Source organism: Bombina bombina, chromosome 3, assembly GCF_027579735.1.
Source record: "Bombina bombina isolate aBomBom1 chromosome 3, aBomBom1.pri, whole genome shotgun sequence".
Taxonomy (NCBI): domain Eukaryota; kingdom Metazoa; phylum Chordata; class Amphibia; order Anura; family Bombinatoridae; genus Bombina; species Bombina bombina.
The window spans coordinates 233,528,042-233,546,082 of NC_069501.1; the positions used below are offsets into that span (position 1 = coordinate 233,528,042).

The 18,041-nt window shown below is 35.4% G+C and overlaps 1 long non-coding RNA gene across 1 annotated transcript; it reads left to right on the forward strand.

The window, feature by feature from the left end:
• The first annotated feature begins 1,466 nt into the window (after positions 1–1,466).
• LOC128651573 (uncharacterized) lies at positions 1,467–3,852 on the forward strand. The gene is made up of 4 exons (XR_008401126.1): positions 1,467–1,529; positions 1,878–2,077; positions 2,899–3,020; positions 3,760–3,852. It is a non-coding gene; the product is annotated as an uncharacterized LOC128651573 (long non-coding RNA).
• Positions 3,853–18,041: the final 14,189 nt, after the last annotated feature.

An 18,041-nucleotide genomic window follows, 5' to 3' on the forward strand; every position in this document is an offset into this window, starting at 1 on the left:
ATAAATCTTCCAAAGCTGGGTTACCCAGCTCTCAGCTTTGATTCAGATTAAAAAGTGGATCATCTAATCTCCTGCTGACCCACTTGTGCAGTGTGCCAGTCAGTACTGTACTGGGAATTAAAATCATCCCTGGAAAATTGGGCGAACAGTCCTATTTTCCGTCCACTCAGTATAATGCACACATGCAATTTTTCACAAAGGTGAGATTACTGTGATACTCCTTCCCCACAATATTTTTTTTCCAAATTATAGTATATAATTTTTTAATTAATTTTTTCAACATATTCTTGCTATATGCACTGTAAAGCCCAATTACATCCATTAATCAGCACTTTAAATTCTAGCTTTTCTAGCCATATCTGCTCCCGCCCAACAATACATTTACTGGTATCCTGTTAGGCTAATCCGGCTTTGCTGGTTGTCATTACATGACAAATCAATCATCATGGCTCCTAAAGCAAAAGATCTCTTATTTGGATGATATTTTTTAGTTAGCTAGAGGTCATCAATAAAGTAACTTCCCAAATTCAAAATTTTCTACCCCTCTTTGAGACATAATATATTTTATTCCCACTACAGCAGGGTATCCATCCAAAATGTAAAACAAATTACAAATAATTTAAACTTAAAAGCTAAGGCCCAAAAATCCCATTATTTTGATTTATATTAGTAATTTGAAGGTAACGTCATGTGACCTTCAACCTTAAATATTTCATAATAAACATTGAAATGTTATGTGATGATTTGTGATAGAATGGCGACCCAAAAATAAATTTCTATTTGACAGCGATTTTACTTCCCAAGGGTTTGATGGTTGATTTTATTACAATTTCAACTTTCTATTGACTTTCTTTATATTTTTCGTTATTTTTTTAGATATTGATTTAGCCGCCCTAAACAAGCTTGCTCAAGCATTTGTACTAGTGTATCCATTTTTTTTTAAATCGTTTATAATTAATAAGTGCACCTTCATCCTAATTTTACAATTGTTAACACATATTTACACGTTACACGAAAAGTTTCTGTTGTAAGCATTGTCACACATTAGTTACAGTTCAAGTTAAGCCACAATTTTTTTTATTAGTTAGTGGGAGTTTTGGAGACTGTTATCCAAAATTATTGTCTTAATGTTTAAGAAAAAAAACATTGAATTACAACTAAGAATAATATTTTTGTGCAGTAAGAAAAAATATAAGTGATCCAAAAAAATATAAATTGAACAATCAGCCAGCTGCTACCATACGCAAAAAAATACGGTTAATCTCTAGGACAGTGTTGTCATTCTGGAAGTCCGCTCCTCATAAGAAAAAAAAACAATAATAGTAATGCTTTGCACAGAGGCACAAACAAGTGAGTGACTTTTAAATTTACCACTTAATCCACACATTCCATAATTTATTTACATTTATTAATAAAATATTCTGTGTTTCTTTCTCATGTTTTTCATAGAATTCTAAAGAAAAACTGTAGACTTGACTTTGAGGGAGGAGACAGACCTTAAAAAAGAGGATGCTACAAGGAGTTCACGGGTAAGAATTATCAATACATGTTTACTTCAAAATAATTTTTATTAAACCGGCATGGAGTGCTGCTCATAAAGAAGGTTTTTAATGTAACTTTCAATTTTTAAACTTTGTAAAATAATATAAGTATCACAAGTTTGAGTCATAAAATTAAGTTATATAATAAAGTTCTATCTATGTTTCAGGTCAGGAAACATTGTGTAGATTCAGATAAATTGCATCCAAAATGGATTCGTGCATTTGATCAATTGCTTGCCTCTGATCTCTGTTGACACAGGCTAATGCCCTGTCTATGTGTCTATGGACATCTTTTCTCATATTGTTGACCGCTTTTGTTAATTTTTTTGTTGCCAGTAAATTTTCCAGAAGTAATTCTTCCGTCCGGCTATACCGATGTTGTTCTTCCAGTTGAGGTGCTTGAGTCTGGGCTGTCTGCTCATCCACAATGGGGGCATGGTCTTCTGTTGATGTTTGGTCAACGATGACAGATGACGATGGTGAAAAGCATGTTGCTTGAATATTTACAACAGGACTTCCCTCTACACAAAGAACAGGTGAATGCAGTTGACTGCTATGGCTTCCACCTGCAGAAATGCCGCGTAGTTCTGAAATCGATGAAACAGTAATCAAATATTATTTTGTTGTATGAAAACCAATGTATTTGTCGACATGTTGTACAGACATAGAAAGACTCTCGCTAAAATATTTCTTCCATAATATCTAAGAAAAATACAGCAACAGACTATCCACAAACTTTTATTATACATTATTCGCTCAAATATATTTTAATATCTAGGATGGACCGATTTTATCTCTCTGTCAAATCTAAATAAAAGTTATATTCAATTAAAGGGATACTAACCCCACATCTTTTCTTTCATGATTATGATAGAACATGCAATTTTAAGCCACTTTCTAATTTACTCCTATTATTATCAATATTTCTTTGTTCTCATGTTATCTTGATTTGAAAAAGCATTAATAAAAGGTTAGGAGCCGGCCCATTTTTAGTTCAGCACCTTGGTAGAGCTTGCTGATTGGTTTGCTACATTTAGCCACAAATCAGAAAGTGCTACCCAGGTGCTGAACAATAAATGGTCCGGCTCTAAAGCTTACAGTACTGCTTTTTCAAATCAAGATAGCATGAGAACAAAGACAAATTGATAGTAGGAGTAAATTAGAAAGGTGCTTAAAATCTCATGCTCTATCTGAATCATGAAAGAATTTTTTTTTATTTAGTATCCCTTTAATAAATTTATTTGTAGAAAAATTGCGTTATAAATCATTTGTAGCTGATTATTTTTGATATAGTAAAGGCTTAATTACATAAAATGTCAAGATAATTTTTGCCTGTCTTGTTTGTTTACATTTTCAGTTTGTTATAACTTACGTGGAGGAGTAGTGGGCATCTCTCCACTTCCGAAGGCTGCTACTGGTGGGATCCGAATCCGAGTTACTAACACTGTTAAATATAGAATAAAATCAGCACAAGCCAAGGTATACTAAATTATAGATAATAAGTTTGTGTGAAGACATCAATATTTATTTTGAATATTAATTTTTTTTTTAAAAATGGTAAAGCATTAAAAAAAAAAATATTTAATGAAAAGGTGAATAGTGTGCCATACATTTAGCAGAGAATGGTCAGCTGATAGTCGCAACAAGTGGATGGCCGGCAGAATCCTTATCAGGCTGATGAAAGTCATTATATTAAAATCGCGATACAATGGATAATTAAACAAATATTTGACTTTCAATATTTTGAAAGAGCAGGAAATATAAAGCAGCATTATAAATGTATAGTCCTATCATAAAATTTGTTTTGTTGTCTTCTTATTATTGTTATTTTATAAATCAAGAATGTAAGCAAGCACTATGCCACTATGCATGGGTTGGAAAGAAAAAAAAAAAAAAAACGGGGACCAGGCTTACATTATTGCTTTCTAAAACAAAGATAATATTAGAAAACAAAGAAAAATTGATTATCAGATACTGTAATTAAGTAGGTTCATTTGCTGTTCTAGCAGATTCTAGTATGAAATCATGAAAGAAAAATGTTTGGTTCATTATATCTTGAAGCACAACACTTGATCATGGAAAGTAACTTTCCAAGAAAAAGGTAACAGGGCTAGTGAACTGGGACAGGATACATTTTGAATGTAATACTCTGTGAGAAAAATCAAATCTTCAATACATTTTTTTTTTTCTAAAACCTATGTTTGTATTTCTTATTTAGGTACTTACCAGAACTAGGCTGAGGCGTGCTTGGGGCTGATCGCCCTGCAGAGTGTTTTCGGTGATCTGGAAAACATCAAGGATAAGAGACAGGTAAGTCTAACACGTGTATTAGTGAACAATAGTTATTAGTGATGGGCTAGGGAACTGGGACAGGGTACTACTATTTGAATGTAATACTCTGGGAGTAGAAATCTAATCTTCAATCCATTTTTTTTATTCTACAACCTACTTTGTATTCCTTATTTAGATACTTACCAGAACTAGGCTGATCAGTGCTTGGGGCTGATGATCGCCCTGCAGATTTTTTTCGGTGATCTGGAAAACATCAAGGATAAGAGACAGGTAAGTGTAACACGTGTATTAGTGAACAATAGTTATTAGTGATGGGCTAGGGAACTGGGACAGGGTACTACTATTTGAATGTAATACTCTGGGAGTAGAAATCTAATCTTCAATCCATTTTTTTTATTCTACAACCTACTTTGTATTCCTTATTTAGATACTTACCAGAACTAGGCTGATCAGTGCTTGGGGCTGATGATCGCCCTGCAGATTTTTTTCGGTGATCTGGAAAACATCAAGGATAAGAGACAGGTAAGTGTAACACGTGTATTAGTGAACAATAGTTATTAGTGATGGGCTAGGGAACTGGGACAGGGTACTACTATTTGAATGTAATACTCTGGGAGTAGAAATCTAATCTTCAATCCATTTTTTTTATTCTACAACCTACTTTGTATTACTTATTTAGATACTTACCAGAACTAGGCTGATCAGTGCTTGGGGCTGATGATCGCCCTGCAGATTTTTTTCGGTGATCTGGAAAACATCAAGGATAAGAGACAGGTAAGTGTAACACGTGTATTAGTGAACAATAGTTATTAGTGATGGGCTAGGGAACTGGGACAGGGTACTACTATTTGAATGTAATACTCTGGGAGTAGAAATCTAATCTTCAATCCATTTTTTTTATTCTAAAACCTACTTTGTATTCCTTATTTAGATACTTACCAGAACTAGGCTGATCAGTGCTTGGGGCTGATGATCGCCCTGCAGATTTTTTTCGGTGATCTGGAAAACATCAAGGATAAGAGACAGGTAAGTCTAACATGTGTATTAGTGAACAATAGTTATTAGTGATGGGCTAGGGAACTGGGACAGGGTACTACTATTTGAATGTAATACTCTGGGAGTAGAAATCTAATCTTCAATCCATTTTTTTTATTCTAAAACCTACTTTGTATTCCTTATTTAGGTACTTACCAGAACTTGGCTGAGACGTGCTTGGGGCTGATGATCGGCCTGCAGAGTATTTTCGTTGATCTGGAAAACATCAAGGATAAGAGACAGGTAAGTCTAACACGTGTATTAGTGGACAAAAGTTGTTAGTGATGAGTGAATCATAATGTAAAAAAAAACCTATACAGGCCAGGTAGTGAAATATATATAGAAAATATTGTCAACAGACCCTAATAGGCATTTAATGTCATGGTCGATTTTTTATATTTTAAATATTTGAAGTCACATTACAGAAAAAAGGATGCAAAGGCCACAGCGTATAAAATTCAGGTATTGGTGAGGTAGGGAAAGAAAAAAAAAAGGGCCTTGGGAGGGAAAGAGAAGAAAGATGACATGAGGAAAAAGGATATAGAGGAACAACAAATGAAGGGGCATAGGGGAGTGAGGGGAACACAAAAGAAGGGCCATGGTGAGGGAGAAGGATGATATATATATATAATTATTATTTATATAGCGCCTTTCTCACAGTGGTACTCAAAGTCTTGAAGGTCATTTTCAGCGCTCGCTCTCAAAATTTAAAAAAATCGGCAGTTGGATAGTTATAGTTGTTACTTATTATTAAGAAATGTAATGGTACTCATTTGAGCGACATCAGAAGGATTAAGGGCTGAGTTGTCCCTGCTGGGATTTGAACATTTGTATCTTTGAACAGGCTTTTGTAGTCATGGCATTTTGACAATCAAGCTACCTCACCAGACTTATAAAAAGTGTGATTTTGATTCTCTCATATACAACTATGCCAGATGCATTCATATTCCATCTTTCACATTCACAATTCACATACACAAGAAATGTATGTGGATGATGGAAATTGAGTTTTGAAATATGTTTATGTAACTATATATGCTGCCTAGAATGCAACTCCTGTCATACATGATTTTTTGGCCTTACAGATATGGGTCTTTCTTTATTTGTTTAAAAAAAAAAAAAAAAAAGGGAAATTGTAATAGCTAAAGGATAAATCGATTGTCTTGTATTCCACTTTATTCCATTTTTTTTTGGTTTTTATTTCCACACCCATGCAAAGTAATCAAAGTAATCGTATATTTAATTTTACTCACCAGCTCTCTTTTCCCTGACAGATTCGTCTCTCCTACTTGAGCTTCCTTCTCCAGTGACACTTCCTTCTCCAGTGACAACAGCCTCTTCAAGAAGCTTGTCCCGCATCTCCATCTCCCAACTGTTAAAACGCACTCTCTTTGTGGAGTGCATCAATGACATTTTCTTTTTTACAATGGCCCTGCAATCATAATACCTATAAATAAAATAAAAACATATTTTTAATTATTGATAAACTATACTGACTTTATTTGAAAATAAGGATTTCTTACATTTTGCATCAGATACATCCAAAGAATACCAGCGGAGCTATTGGAAATGAATGACAGTGCCTGACCTTTACCACGGATTTTTTTTGTTGTAAAAAGTTATATTATAGAGATGGATAGATTAATAGAAATATATATATATAAATTCACAGGTTATTGTTGTTTTATATGAATGTAAAATTTAGTTATGTAACAAATAAATTGGGTTTTTTTTGGTAAAGTTAGTACAGTAGTCTTTGCTTATCTGTTATACATTGAAATGGACTATAAAGTGAAAATAAAGTTTTCTGATTCTGAATCAGCTAGATAAGAATCAGATAATTGGAAAGTTAAGGGGACATGAAAAGAAAACAAAATATTTTGCCTAATTCAGATAGAGGATATCATTTTCCAAACATTTAGCATTTACTTTGATTTTCTAATTAATTTCATTCTCTTGGTATCATTTATTGAAGGAGCAGCAATGCACGAATAATTTCTAACAAAACACCTGGTTGAGCCAATCAAAATTGAAATATATGTATATGCACTGTGCAGCCACCAATCAACAGCGAGAAAATAGCTTCTCTGCTGCTCCAAAGCTTGCCTAGAAAAAACATTTCAACAAATGATAAGAGAAGGAAGATAATCAAATAATATACGTTATTTTGAAAGTTATTTAATTAAAATTTTATTATCTATATGAATCGTGGAAGAAACATTGATTCATGTCCTTTTAAATATATACATTTAATAATTTACTTCATTTATATACATTTAATTTACAGTCTTTTTATGTAATAAATTCCTGAGCATGTGCAGAAGCTCACAGGGTATACATATAGGGCATATTTATCAAGGTCTGGCGGACCTGATCCGACATAGCGGATCAGGTCCGACAGACCTCGCTGAATATGGCGAGCAATACGCTCGACCTATTCAGCATTGCACCAGCAGCTCACAAGAGCCGCTGGTGCAACGCCGCCCCCTGCATACTCGCGGACTATAGGACGCCAGTAGGGGGGTGTTAATCAACTCGATCGGGCTCTGTTGTTGCGAGTTTTGTCCGCCTGCTCAGAGCAGGCGGACAGGTTATGGAGCAGCGGTCTTTGTGACCGCTGCTTCATAACTGCTGTTTCTGGTGAGCCTGCAGGCTCGCCAGAAACACGGGGCATCAAGCTCCATTCGGAGCTTGATACAACATATGCCCCATAGTCTGTGATTGGATGATATCTGTCACATATACAGGTGACCATAAACAAATATAATTGGTATAAAAATAATTGTATACATTTTAATGAAGTGTTAGAATTGCATTGTATTTTTATTAGCTATAGCTACTTCTTAATTATGTTATTTATTAAACAGCATGAGCGGTCCTTTAACAATAAGATATTTATATTATAAGGACAGGTATGTTTAGCTGATGCTGTCATGCACATACTAGAGAGTGAGACTGCAGCATGAGCGGTCCTCTAACAATAAGATATTTATATTATAAGGACAGGTATGTTTAGCTGATGCTGTCATGCACATACTAGAGAGTGAGACTGCAGCATGAGAAAAACATACCTGGACTTAAAAAATAATACAACCAACGCTGAATGTGCAGTGGAGAGTATAGAAAACTGCACAAGAAAAGCATGAGGACAGTGCTGCTCAAAGTGAATTTGATAATAAATTGATAAGTATAAATTTTTTTATAAATGAATATTTAAAGGCACACTGAAGACAAATTTTTTATTTCAAGATTCGGGTAGAGCATAGAATTTTAATAAAATGTAATACTATTATTTTTTTTTATTAATATTTAGTCAGTCTCCTTGGAGCTTGATTTGAAAAAGAAGGAATGTAAATAATTGTAAAGCTTAAAGGGACATGAAACTTTCTAATTTACTTCTATTATCTAATTTGCTTCATTCTCTTGATATCACTTGCTGAAAAGCAGATCTAGATATGTTCAGTAGCTGCTGATTGGTTGCTGCACCTAAAGGCCTTGTGTGATTGGCTCACACATGTGCATTGCTATTTATTCAACAAAGGATATCTAAAGAATTTAGCAAATTAGATAATAGAAGTAAATTGGAAAGTTGTTTAAAATTGCATGCCCTATCTGAATCATGAAAGTTTAATTTTAACTAGACTGTCCCTTTAAGAAATGGAACAATTTTTGGTTCAGCATCTTGGATAGCGATTGCTGATTGGTGGCAACATTTAGCCAACAATCATCAAGCAGTACCCAGGTACTGACCCAAGGATGGGCTGGCTCATAGGCTTACATTCATTCTTTTTCCAATAAAGAGATAGTTACCAAGGGGTTAATTTATCAAGCTCAATACGAGGCTTCATGCCCCTGAGGCTCGCAGGAAAAGTTATGAAGCAGCTGTCATTTATCGATGTGCGGCGGACATGATACGCTACATCGTATCATTTCCCCTCGCACATTAATACATTGACCCCCAAGAGAACACAGAAAATTTGATAATAGGAGTAAATTAGAAAGTTGATAAAAATAAATATTGATGCTCTATCGGAATCGTGAAATAAATAATTTTGGTTAAGTGTCCCTTTAAGTTTGAATCTGACTTTGTGCCCCATAAAGTGGATTAAAGTTTATCCCTTGCCTTTATTTATAAATCATGAGAAGTAAAATATATATAATCCAAAAAAAGAATATATTTGGTATTTTTTGGGCAAAGTTTCCATCTTTAATTCTGTAAATATTATAAAAAAGGCCTTAAATGGATAATTAATAAAATAGTAAACACAAACATTTTATTTCAAGATAGAGATGAAAATTTAAACAATTATATAATTTAATAGTAAGTCATTATTTCTTCATTCACATGGAATCTTTATTTGAAAGCAGGAATGAGCATTTTTTAGGTGCAGAATTGGTTTAATAAATGTTGCCAGTTGCCACCATCTCAAAAGCTCGCCAGGGGGTACTAAAACAAAAAATGGGACGGCTATGTCCTGTCCTTAAATTATCAAGCTACAATTTCAAATAAAGATAAGAGAAAAAAGACTAATTAATAATAAAATAGGAGTCATTTAGAAAGTTGATTAAAAAATAAATGCTCTAGCAGAATCATGAAATATATTTTCAGAGTTTACTATCCCTGGCTTTAAGCTTGACTTACATTCCTGCTTTTTCAATTAAAGATGCCATGACAATGAAAAATAATATTAAATTGAATGTATTTCTTTAGTTTACACATTTTGGCCTGTGTAGTATGTACACACAGGCTAACTAGAGTTAGTTTATTTTTACTATAAAAGAAAATTGATTTTGAAAACTTACCGGTGCTTGACACAGGCGGCTGTACGCTCCACTCCCCCAACTGCGAAGACAGCATCGCAAACAGTGTCCCATGCCGCTTGCTTGGCCGACGAGGAAACACTTGATGAAAATAAAATGTGCCTGACTTTGAGCACAGCTGACACTAGGCACAAATTTTCATCGGCTGTAAAAATTGGCCCTCTGTGCCTTGGTGATGTGGCAGCACGCTCTTCAATAGCATCAGACTCAGAGGAACTTGTTGTAAGTGGCCTCCTCCGCTTACTAATATGTTTTTTTGGCACTGGTGTGCTCACCATGCCTCTCCTTGTCCCTACCTAGCCTAGTAGTACTAGTACTACCAACTAGGTCCCTAAAGTTTAACTGCCTAATCCTATCCCTATGATGAATCCGACGCCTAGATTCCTTACCTCTATCACTATCCCTATTACCTTCTCCACGGTCCCTATCCCTACCTCTAGTACTACTCTCCCTAGCTACACTGTCGCTATCTCTAATGTCCCCCCTATCACCTCCATGAACAATAGCAATTTCAGACATTCTTTCTCTCCAACAACCTGCTCTCTGTCTTCAGTCTTCAACTCACAAAAAAATTTAAGAATAAGATATGTTACATGGGTGTGGCTATAGTGTGCAGACTGCAGGAGTGATGCAAGCATAATTAGGCTGCATGATTGGCTGCACACTGCACACACAGTATAAATAATTAATTATAAAGATAGTGTTTAAAAACTTTAAAATAAAATAAATGACATATTACAAATACATTTATTATTGTTAATATATTACAGTCATTTAAAAGTGGAATACAATATACATTTCATTTAGGAATAATATTTGATATGATTAAATAATATCAAATCGATTAGAAAAACAAATCGAATGTATCCGAAATAATCGAACCGTATCGTATACGAAATTACAAAACGTCAGAAATTAATATTCGGACCGAATTTAAATTCGGAACGAAATTACGTATCGGTCCGAAATTACGTATCGGACCGAAATTACATATCGGTCCGAAATTCGAATTGCGGTTACGTATGCATCCGAAAGAACGAATTAACGAAACTACGAACGGTACCGAAATGAATAAGAAGGCATTACCGAATTGATTTGACCGAACCGAGCCGAAAAAATAAAAAAACGAATCGAAACGAAACGAAACGAAACAGATTTTTAGACCGCGCACATGTCTACTGACTATGTAACTGAAGAGGATGCATTCATAGATTCAGCAGAAAAAAATCAGACCTTTAAAGATTTAAAGAGACAGGACTACTGTTCCAGAATACAATCTACTCCTCCTGTTTGTGATTCCTATCCTGATGATACCGATTCTGAGTTTGAATATGTCAACAAGGAGGATGACTTCACAGATCCAGCTGAATTGGCATTAGACTGGTATGAGCGCAACTTTAATTCGCCACAAACTCAGACAAAACCTCAACCTATTTGCTATAATGACATCCTTGGTTGTTATATTTACAATATGGATGATACAGACAGCTCCCATCATGAAACCTCTCATGGAAATACTGATCTTCCTATTTCTGATCTTCCCATGGAATCGTTAGATTGGACAGATTCAGAGCCGGAAAAAAAGACATCTGGTTTACAGACTGCTGTTTGGAGAAAAGGTCCCCTAAACTACTATGCAGATTTATTACATCAGAATTATGCATCCAGTGATGAAGAGGATTTCTGTTCTCAACCTGATATAAGGTACTACAAGCCACAATGGCAGCAACCTAAGAAGCCTCATACTGGGAAGAAATATCAGTTATCTAAGCTCTCTAAGAAAAAGAAGAAGAAGAAGAAAGTATTTCTGCCTACAGAAAATCAAAAGTGCAAAGAGGAAACTCAGCCTGAATCTCCTGTTTCAGTTTCTGTTGTACCAGACCCTCTCTTGCCTCATGAAACTGTCAACACCAAGCTGGATGTTGTCTCTAGTCACCATCTGTCTGTTCTTAAAGCATCTAATGGTATCTCTTCTCAGACTCTACAACAACTACAAAAACTGTTTCCAACTATTGATTTCTTGCATCCCACTCATGCTGCCTCAATGTCTATAAATCCTGTGCTAGAAACAAAAGATAATTTTGTTCCAGATATACAATCTAACAGTTTACCAGAGATAGTCCCTGGAGAATTTAGCTCTGATATTCAAACTCAAATAAGTATGCCTGCTGAACCCCAGACAACTTCTCAGTCAGAATCTTGTGTCACAATTCCTCTGCATCTACCTGAGTGTGGCATATTTCAGTACACTTCACCTTCTCAAAATTCTTCTGTTACTGCATCTAAGAAATTGTTTCCCTTGGGAGATACTTTGCACCAACCTACATTTTCTACTACATCAGTTTCCTGTACAGGAATTCCTGATACTGAATCCTGTGAGGACAACATTGAACCAAGTTCGCAAGTGGACATTCTTGACCCTGAAACTTGTACAAAAGTTCTTCAAGAAGATTCCCCTGTGCCCATTCCTGTTCCTGTTTTCCATTATTATACTACTAAACCTGACATCAAGGTGGACTCTCCTGTTTTTGACCCTGGTATGTGTATTCCTTTGTTTAACCCAGAAATGGGTGTAATAATACTTGATCCTGAAGATAGCCATGCCCTCTACTCAGAAGCGAGTATGGTTCTTGGCTGTAAAGTGGGTCTTGTTAATTCTTCGTTTATGAACCCTGAAGAAAGCCTTGCCCTCTGCTCAGAAGAGAGTATGGTTCCTGGCTCTAAAGTGGGTTCTTTTCCTTTCTCTATAGTTGAACCTTGCCCTGGCATGGGCATTCCTTCACCCGATCCTACTGAGGATATTCCTGAACCTTGCCCAGATGTGGGTACTTCTGAACCTTGCCCTGGCATGGGCATTCCTACACTTGATCCTATTGAGGATATTCCTGAACCTTGCCCAGATGTGGGTATTCCGGAACCTTGCCCTGGTGTGGGCATTCATATACCTGTTCTTAGTGAGGACACTTTTGATTCTGAATCCAGTAAGGAGACATTTCATATTGAATTAGAAGATGGCAAGAACTGGACAAATCTTGCACTCTACCCTCCTATCTCCTACTTTGAAGAAAGCCCTGCTATTGCATTAGAAGTGGCTATAGCTTTTTCTTTTGGAGTATATCTAATCCTCAGCCAAGAGGTTAATTCTGAGGATACTCAAATCTCTGACCCAAAGGTGGTTAATCTGGTTATCAATCCAGAAAACTGCATCTCTATTTCTGAAGCTAAGGAAAGCCTATTCATATCTCTAGGACTGGCTGCCTTTTCATTGGCTATGTACATGGTCATCTATCATGAAGAACATCCGCCTATCTACCCTCAGGATGATTCTGTGGTAGGAACCTCATTGTATGTTACGTTCATGCATTCTCACGATGACTACAAAAAAGTTGACTTCAAGTTTTGCTCTCATCATTTTCAAGTTCTTTTGATACCTGAATTACATGGCCTTTACTTCGTCATTCAACTTTTTCAAGAGATCTCCAACCCTCCTTTCTTGATTTCCGATTGGACTCACTACCTCCATACACTTACTACCGGTTCTCCATATCATTTTTGTTCTCTCTCCTTTTGGATTGTGTTGGGCGCCCGGAGGTTGACTTTGAGGAGGGCGATCTGTAACATATATCAGCCTAATGTCACTATCCCTTTAAGACTTCCTTCTCTGACTGCTGCATTTGGGCAGTATTCACATTCAGCTTGCTTGCCTGCCTGATTAATCATTCATGCACCTGATTACCTCAGCCTCATTTTAAGCCTTCTCAGGTTCAATGTGCTGGGCATTAACATTGAAGTTGTGATCCTGAACAACAGAGGTCTGTGACTGTTTCCTGCATGAATTTTACCAACTATTTCAACCTACAGCATTTTCTATTACCAATGCTTAAAATCATCAAATTGCAAGTATCCAAATAATTCCATTTCTGTTTCCTGGACACTGCTTCTTAACAAACTCTGAACTTTATTATAAATCAAGCATACTTTTTGTTACCATCACTCTCTAATTACAACAGCATCTTACTCAGAACTTTATAACTATTTCTCTGCTACAAGTTGTCATTGCTGAAATATCCTGCTGCTATTCAGAACTCTGCATCTTTATGTTCAGTTAAAAGCTTTCATGTGATTCTCCAATATATGTTCAAACAGTAATTGATGCCTTAAACTTAACTTTCACCTGTGCTGCTCTGCTAATTACTGACATACAGCTCTTTATAATATTATGTACTGTGAACCTGCAACAAACCAAGTTTGCATATATATGCACAAACAGTAATTAATGCCTAAACTTGCAGCTTGTCTAAATACCTGTGCAGCTGTGCTTAACTCTGACATACAGCTTTATATAATATTATGTACTGTGAACCTGCAACAAACCTTAGTTTGCATCTAAGTGTCAATCTTCTACCAGTTTACTCTGAAGTCTGAACATTCCACATTGCTATATTTTTCTCTCATTGAATCCTGCAGCTACTTCTATTAACTAACTATAAGTCACAGTGAAGTCAGAATATATTGTATACAAATGTTGCACTCTCCATTTCTTCTACAATAACTTCTAGCAAATATGAATCACAGAATATCATCTATCCACGTCCAGGATACTCTTCCCCGGGTCAGGGGTCGGTGTCTTCGAATCCCTACCACTGCCCAGAGGGTCTGTTTCCTGAGCTAATGTACACCGGATCATGACAAATGTTTCTTTCCGTGATTTTTTGATAATCTCTATTAAATTTTTTGAAGCTTCTTTTAATACTGTTTCCCATTCTTTTTGATGTGTGGTGGCTAAAGTGAAAGTGCACATTTTTTTAAATTTTAGTCCTCTAGGTATTAGATATAAATTCGTGTATTTATACAGTAAGAAAAGCACACAAATATGCATCCCGAATATATTTTTTTTTTTTTAAATTAATGGTATCATCAGATGTTCCCAAAAAGGTATTGTTTACTTAATAAAGTGTTCATTTGATCTATTTTACATTGGAGAGACCACTAGGATGCTGAGGGACCGCATAAGAGAGCACCTATGTAAAATAGAGAAGGGTAATCTTGACACACACCTATATAAACATTTTAGGGAGGTCCATGACAATAATTTAAGACATTTTAAATACTGGGGTATATGCACAGTTAAGGGAAACTGGAGAGGAGGAAATTTCGAACAAAAACTCCTAAGAAAGGAATCAGAGATAATATATAAATTAGATACCCTTTATCCAAGAGGATTAAACTCAGAAATGGATTTGTCCCCTTTTTTGGGGACCTAAATAAACTTATATCGTTTTATGAAAAATTATATATTTAATAGATACGAATATATATATCCATTATAGGTAGCAACAAACTAATATATAAATTATTTTAGTTAGACCTATATATTAAGGTTTTAATATATTTTTTTACACACCTATATATTTAATGTAATTAATTTAATAGTTAAATATTCCTCTATTTATAGAATCAATGTAATGCTTTTAAACAATATCACAGGTAAATAATTTTATCAATATATTTATTTGAAATCATTGTGATATATTCATTGTAACTACTATAACCATTTGCCACCTTTTAATATCAAACCAAATACCACCTTAAAGTGAAAATTTCCTGGGAACCATTCCTTTACACACAAAGGCATAGAGAACAATGGGATTTCACCTAAAAAGAAAATCCACCTTAAGGAGAAGACAATAAAACATTCAGCCAACGATAGCAAAGGAACAGATTTTTTTTTTTTTTAAATAATATTTTTTTTATTGAGGAAACAAGTGATTACAACAATAAGCAGAAAATATGTCCAAATACATATCAGGCTAGAAAGATGCATCTTTACAATTTTCTTATAGAAAATAAGTTTGGTCCAGATGTTTAAGGTTATGACCCTACTATAGTAAGTGTCATGTCTACTGACTGATATATAGAAAGAGGCTTTTAACAAGCAAAGTAACAAGATCACCAGTGAGTTGATAATTTCTAGCAAAAGTTATAGCAGTATAACTGAGGTTTAGATCATAAGCTTATATGATATAGAGGGTTTAAAATAGTAAAGAGGACTTGTGTGTGGAAGATGTGGATAACTGAGACATATAGTGACATAACCTCTTTTTATAACCTTTGACTGAGTAAAGAAAATAATGGTCCCCTTTTTACTATGGAAATCATATAGTAGTTTGTCTGTTCCAGATAAGTTGGGGTAAAATGGGGATTAGTATGATGGGTTTTATTTTTTTTTTGGGGGGAAGGGAAGTTCAGCGATCAAGAGCCGCTCTGAATAAAAAGGGGAGGAGGGGGGGGGAGCGGAGCCTGTTAGGCTAAAAATCTGGTGGGCCTTTAGAGACTCTAGGTATAGCTTCCTAGATAGATTACAAAATATACTCATTATTTTATCTGGGAGGAGATGGCATTATTTTGGACATACTATGGCGTTTAACGTGTTTGGTGGTGTAGTCAAATAAATAACTCTGCGTTAACCCGAGGTCCCATTATTCAGAAAGGAATTTAAACAGTAGGCGTGAAGGTGTCTAGAGTAACACAATAGTGGGGGGTGTACTAAAAACCAATACCAGATACATACTGGTACCCTCCTTTGGGATATAGAGGTATATATTCAAAATGCAAACATTATAGGACATAGAAACAAATTTCTTTGGGCAGCTACATGAGATTGAAGAAATGTATAAAAAGAGGTTAGCCCATATCCGAGGGGTAGATCATAAGTGGTCTTACTTTATAGAGGGTATACAGAGCTATTAACCATTATCTCAGGCATCAACCATATATTAACCATATACAAGAAAGTAAGTCATTGCCCGCACAATGTTAATATGAGGTACAGCGTAGGAATATATGAGATGAAACCTTGGGTGTTTACTTTGATGTTAGAAGTGAAGTAGTGGATTACCTCTGGGATGACCTCAGTGACTAAATAGGCAGCTTAAGACAGAAAACCAATACATATCAATATCCATGTTGCAGTGGGACACTGACATAATATATTGTTTAAACCCCCCCATTTTGAACCTATCAACAGGTTTGTTGGCAACTTCTTGCAATACTGTCAAATGTAATGGCAGCTATGAGAGTATGTTCTTATCTACCAGCAATAAAAAATAAACTATGTGTAATAGCAGATTAGTGGGTGATTTAGATGGCAAGCATATGATCTTTGGTAAAGCCTAATTTCCATCTTATCAGGGGATGTGATATGACCCTATATAATTCAAAAGTACATGGCATACCTGGTGTTGCTATGGTTGTTATGGCGACTAATTACAGTAAAAGAAATGGTTCTCAAAAAAGGCTCTGAATAAAGATCTTGAATGAATACCTTACTGTTAGCCTTCTAAATAAGTAGTTAGCGAGATGAGGAAAGTATGGATCCTGAGGATCAATAAAAGAGGATCTCTTACGCTATGAAGGGGATAACCTTTAACTTGCTGCTAGTGGGATTGCGACTGTGTTGAAGTTAATATATGGTTAAACTACTACCCCGTTCCAACTATGCATATAAGTCATGTAAACCTGCACCCTCCAGAAATGAAATTATGGTGTGTCTGAATAATAGGAACATAAGGCAAATTAAGAGTAACTTGTGATCTATTTGTAGGTAACCCTGAGGATGGATGGGTAAACACTCAACCAAGTGTGGACTTCTCTTTAGTTGCAGGCTCTATCAGTGAGACTAATGCAGAAATAGATATTGTAATATGTGAGCGGGTTCCCACTGTGAAAGCTGTAATATTTGAAGCTGAAAATGAAGAGTACCCTACTTTAAGTATATCAAAGTGAGATTAAGTCCTAAGTCTCAAACCACCCTCCTGATATAAACATGGAGAAAGAGTAATTTTTAGTATATAGCTGACAATATATAAGGTCACATTGTGTATCTGTTCAGCTATCTCATTCTATAGTGTGGTTTAAGATGCATATAATGTTATGTCAGTATGAAATAAACTCTAGAACTCCAAAACATAACTTCTAAAACGTCATAGGCATAAATATTCTACTAAGGGTAGATACATGGCGGAGAGAAGATATAGAGGCTCTATCTATGACATGTCTATTGCTTGATCTCAACTTAGTAAATATATAGGGACCCAGGAACATTTAACTTATGCACAGGAATAGAGATGAATAGGCAGCAAGTAAAACCAAAGAGAAAAAAAAACAACAACTTATAACTGCACACATCTCAGAATAAAAGTACATAGTGAGCCAGGCAGTATGGAATCCCTCAGTCAGTCAACCATGCGGGCTAGCCGATATAGGGAGATGTCATAGTTTATTATCCAACTCCAATTTTTATAGTGATCACAGGTATGTCTCTTAAGACTGGAGCTCGTGGAGGGATGTTAC